This window comes from Corvus hawaiiensis, chromosome 23 (assembly GCF_020740725.1).
Source record: "Corvus hawaiiensis isolate bCorHaw1 chromosome 23, bCorHaw1.pri.cur, whole genome shotgun sequence".
NCBI classification, from domain to species: domain Eukaryota; kingdom Metazoa; phylum Chordata; class Aves; order Passeriformes; family Corvidae; genus Corvus; species Corvus hawaiiensis.
Genome location: NC_063235.1, coordinates 1020645 through 1029407, shown reverse-complemented (window position 1 = coordinate 1029407; position 8763 = coordinate 1020645). Strand labels below are relative to the sequence as shown.

The 8763-nt window shown below is 70.1% G+C and overlaps 1 long non-coding RNA gene across 1 annotated transcript; it reads right to left on the bottom strand.

The window, feature by feature from the left end:
• Positions 1–5007: 5007 nt before the first annotated feature.
• Positions 5008–8506, bottom strand: LOC125337540. The gene is made up of 3 exons (XR_007208078.1): positions 8215–8506; positions 6258–6345; positions 5008–5290 (listed from the first exon to the last, which is right to left on the bottom strand). It is a non-coding gene; the product is annotated as an uncharacterized LOC125337540 (long non-coding RNA).
• Between the last annotated feature and the right edge of the window lie 257 nt (positions 8507–8763).

The window sequence follows — 8763 nt, the reverse complement described above, 5'->3', positions numbered from 1 at the left end:
GTGCCCCCCTGAGCCCCCCGGCAGGTCCCTGTCCCCCCCTGTCCCCCCCGGCAGGTCCCTGTCCCCCCCCTGAGCCCCCCGGCAGGTCCCTGTGCCCCCCTGAGCCCCCGGCAGGCCCCTGTCCCCCCCCGTCCCCCCCCGGCAGGTCCCTGTGCCCCCCCTGAGCCCCCGGCAGGCCCCTGTCCCCCCCTGTCCCCCCCGGCAGGTCCCTGTGCCCCCCCTGAGCCCCCGGCAGGCCCCTGTCCCCCCTGTCCCCCCCGGCAGGTCCCTGTGCCCCCCCTGAGCCCCCGGCAGGCCCCTGTCCCCCCTGTCCCCCCCGGCAGGTCCCTGTGCCCCCCCTGAGCCCCCGACAGGTCCCTGTCCCCCCCTGCACCCCTGGCAGGTCCCTGTGCCCCCCCTGAGCCCCCGGCAGGTCCCTGTCCCCCCCTGCACCCCTGGCAGGTCCCTGTCCCCCCCTGAGCCCCCGACAGGTCCCTGTGCCCCCCCTGTCCCCCCCGGCAGGTCCCTGTCCCCCCCTGAGCCCCCGGCAGGTCCCTGTGGCCCCCCTGTCCCCCCCGGCAGGTCCCTGTCCCCCCCCTGAGCCCCCGGCAGGTCCCTGTGCCCCCCTGAGCCCCCGGCAGGTCCCTGTGCCACCCTGCACCCCCGGCAGGTCCCTGTGCCCCCCTGAGCCCCCCGGCAGGTCCCTGTCCCCCCTGTCCCCCCCGGCAGGTCCCTGTCCCCCCCCCCCTGAGCCCCCCGGCAGGTCCCTGTGCCCCCCTGAGCCCCCGGCAGGTCCCTGTCCCCCCTGTCCCCCCCGGCAGGTCCCTGTGCCCCCCTGCACCCCCGGCAGGTCCCTGTCCCCCCCTGAACCCCCCGGCAGGTCCCTGTCCCCCCCTGAGCCCCCGGCAGGTCCCTGCACCTCCCTGAGCCCCCGGCAGGTCCCTGTGCCCCCCTGAGCCCCCGGCAGGTCCCTGTCCCCCCCTGAACCCCCCGGCAGGTCCCTGCACCTCCCTGAGCCCCCGGCAGGTCCCTGTGCCCCCCTGAGCCCCCGGCAGGTCCCTGTCCCCCCCTGTCCCCCCCGGCAGGTCCCTGTGCCCCCCTGTCCCCCCCGGCAGGTCCCTGTCCCCCCCTGAGCCCCCGACAGGTCCCTGTCCCCCCCCTGCACCCCCGGCAGGTCCCTGTCCCCCCCTGTCCCCCCCGGCAGGTCCCTGTCCCCCCCTGTCCCCCCCGGCAGGTCCCTGTCCCCCCCCTGCACCCCCCGGCAGGTCCCTGTCCCCCCCTGAGCCCCCGACAGGTCCCTGTCCCCCCCCTGAGCCCCCCGGCAGGTCCCTGTCCCCCCTGAGCCCCCGGCAGGTCCCTGTCCCCCCCTGTCCCCCCCGGCAGGCCCCTGTCCCCCCCTGTCCCCCCCGGCAGGTCCCTGTGCCCCCCCTGAGCCCCCGGCAGGTCCCTGTGCCCCCCTGAGCCCCCCGGCAGGTCCCTGCACCTCCCTGAGCCCCCGGCAGGTCCCTGTGCCCCCCTGTCCCCCCCGGCAGGCCCCTGTCCCCCCCCTGTCCCCCCCGGCAGGTCCCTGTGCCCCCCTGTCCCCCCCTGAGCCCCCGGCAGGCCCCTGTCCCCCCCCTGCACCCCCGGCAGGTCCCTGTCCCCCCCCTGAGCCCCCGGCAGGTCCCTGCACCTCCCTGAGCCCCCGGCAGGCCCCTGTCCCCCCTGTCCCCCCCGGCAGGTCCCTGTGCCCCCCTGAGCCCCCGGCAGGTCCCTGTGCCCCCCCTGTCCCCCCCGGCAGGTCCCTGTCTCCCCCTGCACCCCCGGCAGGTCCCTGTCCCCCCCCTGAGCCCCCGGCAGGTCCCTGTCCCCCCTGTCCCCCCCGGCAGGTCCCTGTCTCCCCCTGCACCTCCCTGAGCCCCCGGCAGGTCCCTGTCCCCCCTGAACCCCCCCCCCGACAGGTCCCTGTCCCCCCCCTGCACCCCCGGCAGGTCCCTGTCCCCCCTGAGCCCCCGACAGGTCCCTGTCCCCCCCCTGCACCCCCCGGCAGGTCCCTGTCTCCCCCTGCACCCCCGGCAGGTCCCTGTGCCCCCCTGTCCCCCCCGGCAGGTCCCTGTCCCCCCCTGAACCCCCGGCAGGCCCCTGTCCCCCCCTGTCCCCCCCCGGCAGGTCCCTGTCCCCCCCCTGAGCCCCCCGGCAGGTCCCTGTCCCCCCCCGCACCCCCCGGCAGGTCCCTGTCCCCCCCTGTCCCCCCCGGCAGGTCCCTGTCCCCCCCTGAGCCCCCGGCAGGTCCCTGTCCCCCCCTGTCCCCCCCGGCAGGTCCCTGTCCCCCCCTGAGCCCCCGGCAGGCCCCTGTCCCCCCCCTGAACCCCCCGGCAGGTCCCTGTCCCCCCCTGAGCCCCCGGCAGGTCCCTGTCCCCCCCTGAGCCCCCGGCAGGCCCCTGTCCCCCCCTGAACCCCCCGGCAGGTCCCTGTCCCCCCCTGAGCCCCCGGCAGGTCCCTGTCCCCCCCTGCACCCCCGGCAGGTCCCTGTCCCCCCCCTGTCCCCCCCGGCAGGTCCCTGTCCCCCCCTGAGCCCCCGGCAGGTCCCTGTGCCCCCCTGAGCCCCCGGCAGGTCCCTGTCCCCCCCTGAACCCCCGGCAGGTCCCTGTCCCCCCCGGCAGGTCCCTGTCCCCCCCCTGAGCCCCCGGCAGGTCCCTGTCCCCCCCCTGCACCCCCCGGCAGGTCCTTGTCCCCCCCTGTCCCCCCCTGAGCCCCCGGCAGGTCCCTGTCCCCCCCTGAACCCCCCCCCCGACAGGTCCCTGTCCCCCCCTGCACCCCCTGGCAGGTCCCTGTCCCCCCCTGCACCCCCCGGCAGGTCCCTGTCCTCCCCTGAGCCCCCGACAGGTCCCTGTCCCCCCTGAACCCCCCCCCGGCAGGTCCCTGTCCCCCCCTGCACCCCCGGCAGGTCCCTGTCCCCCCCTGCACCCCCGGCAGGTCCCTGTCCCCCCCTGAGCCCCCGGCAGGTCCCTGTGCCCCCCCTGAGTCCCCGGCAGGTCCCTGTCCCCCCCTGAGCCCCCGGCAGGTCCCTGTCCCCCCCTGAACCCCCCGGCAGGTCCCTGTCCCCCCCGGCAGGTCCCTGTCCCCCCCTGAGCCCCCGACAGGTCCCTGTCCCCCCCTGTCCCCCCCCTGAGCCCCCGGCAGGTCCCTGTCCCCCCTGAACCCCCCCCCGGCAGGTCCCTGTCCCCCCCTGAGCCCCCCGGCAGGTCCCTGTCCCCCCCTGCACCCCCGGCAGGTCCCTGTCCCCCCCTGAGCCCCCGACAGGTCCCTGTCCCCCCCCTGAGCCCCCCGGCAGGTCCCTGTCCCCCCCTGAGCCCCCGACAGGTCCCTGTCCCCCCCTGAGCCCCCGGCAGGTCCCTGTCCCCCCTGAACCCCCCCCCCCGGCAGGTCCCTGTCCCCCCCCTGCACCCCCGGCAGGTCCCTGTCCCCCCCCGCACCCCCCGGCCGTGACTCCTCGTCCCCCCGTGGGAACGGTGCTGGGCTCGGTCCCACCCGCTCCTCTCCCGTCTTTTTCCAGCTCCGGATAACCGGGTTCCAGCGGCGCCAGGACCCCCCCGGAGCCACCCCCCCGGCGCGGGGGGAGCACCACGGCGAGCCCCCCGTCCCCTCCTGCCTCCTGCAGCCCGGAACGTCCCAAAACCGGCGCCGGGAGCTGCGCAGCCACCCCCAGGGAGCCCGAGCCACGCCGGATGCGGGGCTGGACGCGGGGACGCGCGGGGGGAGGCGGCAGCGCTCGCAGGACGCCGTCTCCTTCTGTGTCTCCCAGCCTGGATTGTCCTCGGAGCAGCGGGGCCCTGCCAGGAGGGGAGCGGGACTGGTTTGGAGCCGGCTGGGACTGGGACAGGGACTGGGACTGGGACTGGGACAGCCGGGCACGGAGAGCAGCGCCGCTCCCCGCGGGGCTGGGACGATTCCCCGGAACTCTGGATCTGGGGCTCAGACTGCCTCCAAAAAAACGGGGATTTGGCTCCCAGCAGGAATTTTCCAGCCCCCCACGCTTGGATGAAGCAGCGTTGAAGGGGCTCGGTCTGGGATGCTCCGAGGAGTTGGATCCGTCCATCAGCATCGCCTCGACCCCCAAATTTGGGGACATTGGGGGACCCACAGGACCCCGAAATCCCCCTGTACCCCCCCTCCCTCCACATTTTGGGGGCCTTGCTCCGACCTGGGAATAGCGACGCTGCTTCCTGGCTGTTTGAACGGATCTGATGAATGTTTGCGGTTGCTTTGGGATTTTTTTTTTTTAATCATCTCTTCGGGTTTTTATTTAATTTAAAGTGCCTGAGTAGACTCTGGCTGAGCCGGGCCCCCCCAAGGCCGACACCGTGCCTTCAGCATCGCTGGGAACCCTCCAGAGCCCCCCAAAACCTCGCCCAGGGCTGGGGGGAGCCTCCCCTGGTCCCTTCATCCATGGGGGGCTCGGTGCCAAATCAGCTCCAGCGGCACAGGGACATCGGCACGAGGGGAAGGATTTTTTGGGGGGTGCAGGGGATGTGTGGGGTGGGCTGGGCAGGGGTTCTTTGCAGAAGGAAGATCAGCTGGGAAGGAAAAGCCTTGGAAGAAACTGGAAGGAGAAAAAGGAGTTCCCTGCAGCGTCCCAGCTCGCCGCAACCTCCTCGGTCTCCTTTCTGCGGGATGCGGCTCCCCCGGGATCCCTGGATCTGGCCCGAAGCCCACCCTGCGCCCCTGGGAGCTGCGATTTCCCACGGATTTCACCTCCCAGCTGTGTCTCCTCCAGTCCCGGGGGAACTTTTTACCCTGGAAAGGATTTTTGGCCCTTCCCAATGAGGAGCTGTGGAAGAACCACCGCCCGGAGCTGGGATGGGCTGAGCCCCCCACAGCCCCCCAACACCTGCAGCCAAGCTGTGAACTCTACAGGCAATAATTTTTCCACCTTTCCCCCCTCTTTTTTCCAAGGAAAATCCTGTTTCTCCAGGCAGTGCATCCCCCTCGTCCCCCAGAACATATCCTCATCCCCAAGCCCCAGGGCCAGCAGCATCTTTGGGGTTTATTTTCCTCTCCAGGACCAAGGATGCTCCGATGGGATGGGATGGGATGGGATGGGATGGGATGGGATGGGATGGGATGGACAGGCAGCCACTCCCCTTTCCCCAACCTTTCCCAAACCCAGCAGGAAGAGCTCCCTGGCATTAAAACTCTCGGGAAGAGCCTCCCTCCGCGGGCTCCACAGGAGCCGGGCACGGCGCTCCAGGACCTTGGGTGTTTCTGTTCCGTTGGCTTGGTTTTCTATGAGCCCGTCTTTGTAACGTGAACCGAGGATTTCTTTTCTATTCTGTAATTATAAAAGTCAAAGGAAAGTTTCAGCGGGTGCTGTTCTGCTTCCGGGCACTTCCCTTCCCTGCGCCCCTCACGTGATTAAAAGGCTGGGGTGGGGTTTTTCTAAATTTTTTTAAATTTTGCTCTTTTTCCTGGCAAAAACTCCCTCCTTAGCGCTCTGAATTGCCCAGATTTCCCTATTTTTTATCATGGAATGGTTTGGGTGGGAAGAGGCCTTAAAGTTCATCCCATTCCACCCCTGCCATGGGCAGGGACACCTCCCACTGTGCCAGGCTGCTCCCAGCCCCAATGTCCAGCCTGGCCTTGGGCACTGCCAGGGATCCAGGGGCAGCCCAGCTGCTCTGGCAATTCCATGCCAGCCCCTGCCCACCCTGCCAGGGAACAATTCCTGCCCAAGATCCCACCCAGCCCTGCCCTCTGGCACTGGGAAGCCATTCCCTGGCTCCTGGCCCTGAATCCTTTGTCCCCAGTCCCTCTGCAGCTCTCCTGGAGCCCCTTTAGGCCCTGCCAGGGGCTCGCAGCTCTCCCTGGAGCCTTCTCCTCTCCAGCTGAGCACCCCCAGCTCTCCCAGCCCAGCTCCAGAGGGGCTCCAGCCCTGCAGCAGCTCCGTGGATTCCTCTGGACTCTCTCCAGCAGCTCCACGTCCTTGATTTTGGGGGCTCCAGGGCTGGGGCAGCTCTGCAGGTGGGGTCATTCCATGGCCACAGCGCTCCAGCACCCCATGGACACCCAGCCGGGAGGGAGGAGCGAACCCGTTCTCCAGCCCACACCCCCGGATCTGCCTCTTCCCGAACATCCTCCCGCTGCCCAGCCCGGGCACGCCAGGAATTCCTGCAGCAGCAGTGGAGCCGCAGCCTTCGGCCTCGCTGTGCCCGTGCTCCGCCTCCTGTGTCCCGGGAAGGGCAGGAGGGCACCAAGCTGGAGGCTGGAATAGGCTCCCTGAAGTGGTTTCCCTTTAAAACCTTTAATTGTGGGAGACAACTTTGGGGTTTATAACCGCTGGGTTGGTTTTACAGCCGGAATCGTCTTTTGAGAGCAGCAGGGGGAATTCTGTAAAATAAACGCGGGGCAAAAGGTGTCCCAGGTGCCACCTGTGCCGTGTGATGTCCCCACCCTGCTCCCATCTGAGCCGCGACACGGCTGCGGCATCCCAAAAAACCATCAGGGCACCCCAAATTTAAAAATCCGGTGAGTGTGGGCATTGTAATGACACGCACAGGAGGGTCTGGGGGTCTCACTCTGAACCGATCCCTCCCCACAGCCCCTGTCCCCTCCCCACAGCCCCTGTCCCCTGTCCACAGCCCCTGTCCCCTCCCCACAGCCCTGTCCCCTCCCCACAGCCCCTGTCCCCTGTCCACAGCCCCTGTCCCCTCCTCACAGCCCCTGTCCCCTCCTCACAGCCCCTGTCCCCTGTCCACAGCCCCTGTCCCCTGTCCACAGCCCCTGTCCCCTCCCCACAGCCCTGTCCCCTCCCCACAGCCCCTGTCCCCTGTCCACAGCCCCTGTCCCCTCCTCACAGCCCCTGTCCCCTCCTCACAGCCCCTGTCCCCTCCCCACAGCCCTGTCCCCTGTCCACAGCCCCTGTCCCCTCCTCACAGCCCCTGTCCCCTGTCCACAGCCCCTGTCCCCTCCCCACAGCCCCTGTCCCCTCCCCACAGCCCTGTCCCCTCCCCACAGCCCCTGTCCCCTGTCCACAGCCCCTGTCCCCTCCTCACAGCCCCTGTCCCCTGTCCACAGCCCCTGTCCCCTCCCACAGCCCCTGTCCCCTCCTCACAGCCCTGTCCCCTCCTCACAGCCCTGTCCCCTCCTCACAGCCCCTGTCCCCTCCCCACAGCCCCTGTCCCCTCCCCACAGCCCTGTCCCCTGTCCACAGCCCCTGTCCCCTCCTCACAGCCCCTGTCCCCTGTCCACAGCCCCTGTCCCCTCCCCACAGCCCCTGTCCCCTCCTCACAGCCCCTGTCCCCTCCTCACAGCCCCTGTCCCCTCCCCACAGCCCCTGTCCCCTGTCCACAGCCCCTGTCCCCTCCTCACAGCCCTGTCCCCTCCCCACAGCCCCTGTCCCCTGTCCACAGCCCCTGTCCCCTCCCCACAGCCCCTGTCCCCTCCCCACAGCCCTGTCCCCTCCCCACAGCCCCTGTCCCCTCCCACAGCCCCTGTCCCCTCCTCATAGCCCCTGTCCCCTGTCCACAGCCCCTGTCCCCTCCCCACAGCCCCTGTCCCCTCCTCACAGCCCCTGTCCCCTCCCCACAGCCCCTGTCCCCTGTCCACAGCCCCTGTCCCCTGTCCACAGCCCCTGTCCCCTCCTCACAGCCCCTGTCCCCTCCCCACAGCCCCTGTCCCCTCCTCACAGCCCCTGTCCCCTGTCCACAGCCCCTGTCCCCTCCCACAGCCCCTGTCCCCTCCTCATAGCCCCTGTCCCCTCCCACAGCCCCTGTCCCCTCCTCACAGCCCTGTCCCCTCCCCACAGCCCCTGTCCCCTCCCACAGCCCCTGTCCCCTCCCCACAGCCCCTGTCCCCTGTCCACAGCCCCTGTCCCCTCCTCACAGCCCCTGTCCCCTCCCCACAGCCCCTGTCCCCTCCCCACAGCCCTGTCCCCTCCCCACAGCCCCTGTCCCCTGTCCACAGCCCCTGTCCCCTCCCCACAGCCCCTGTCCCCTGTCCACAGCCCCTGTCCCCTCCTCATAGCCCCTGTCCCCTCCTCACAGCCCCTGTCCCCTCCCCACAGCCCTGTCCCCTCCCCACAGCCCCTGTCCCCTCCCCACAGCCCTGTCCCCTCCTCACAGCCCCTGTCCCCTCCCCACAGCCCCTGTCCCCTCCTCACAGCCCCTGTCCCCTGTCCACAGCCCTGTCCCCTCCCCACAGCCCCTGTCCCCTGTCCACAGCCCTGTCCCCTCCCTGCCGGGGCTGAGCTGTAATTACCGAGTCCGAGCAGCGCCCAAGAACCCCCAGCGTGGCCGTAAACAGGAAGGGCAGGAAGAAAAACGAGCTGATTTGAAGAAAAACGAGCTGATTTTCTTCCATCCCAACCCCGGCAAAGAAACGGCGGAGGAGCAACAAAGGATGAATTTTCCCTCCCGCAGCCGCCGGAGCCCGGCGAGGCACAGATGTTAAGGAGGAAAAAAGCCGCTTTCACAGCTGCCAACAAAGGCATAGAGACGCTTTTCAGGGGCTCGGGGATGTGCGGGTCCAGCTGGGGCGCTCCTAGGTGTGCTGAGTTCCAGGGAAATGGGAGCCGAGGGGAGCGAGGCCGGGGGATGCAGGGGGGGAATGGAACAGCGATGGGTCCGCCCTGGCTCCCGGTGCTCAATCGAGTAAGGGACACGTTCGGGGTTTTGTTCTTCCCTCTTTGGCTCCATAGCAAGGAGGGATGGTTCTCCAGGGGTCCCTGCCAGGTGCGAGATGTGACAACCCCAAGGACACCCTCCTGAAAGCACATCAGCCATGACACGGCGTGGGGGGGAGGCCCCG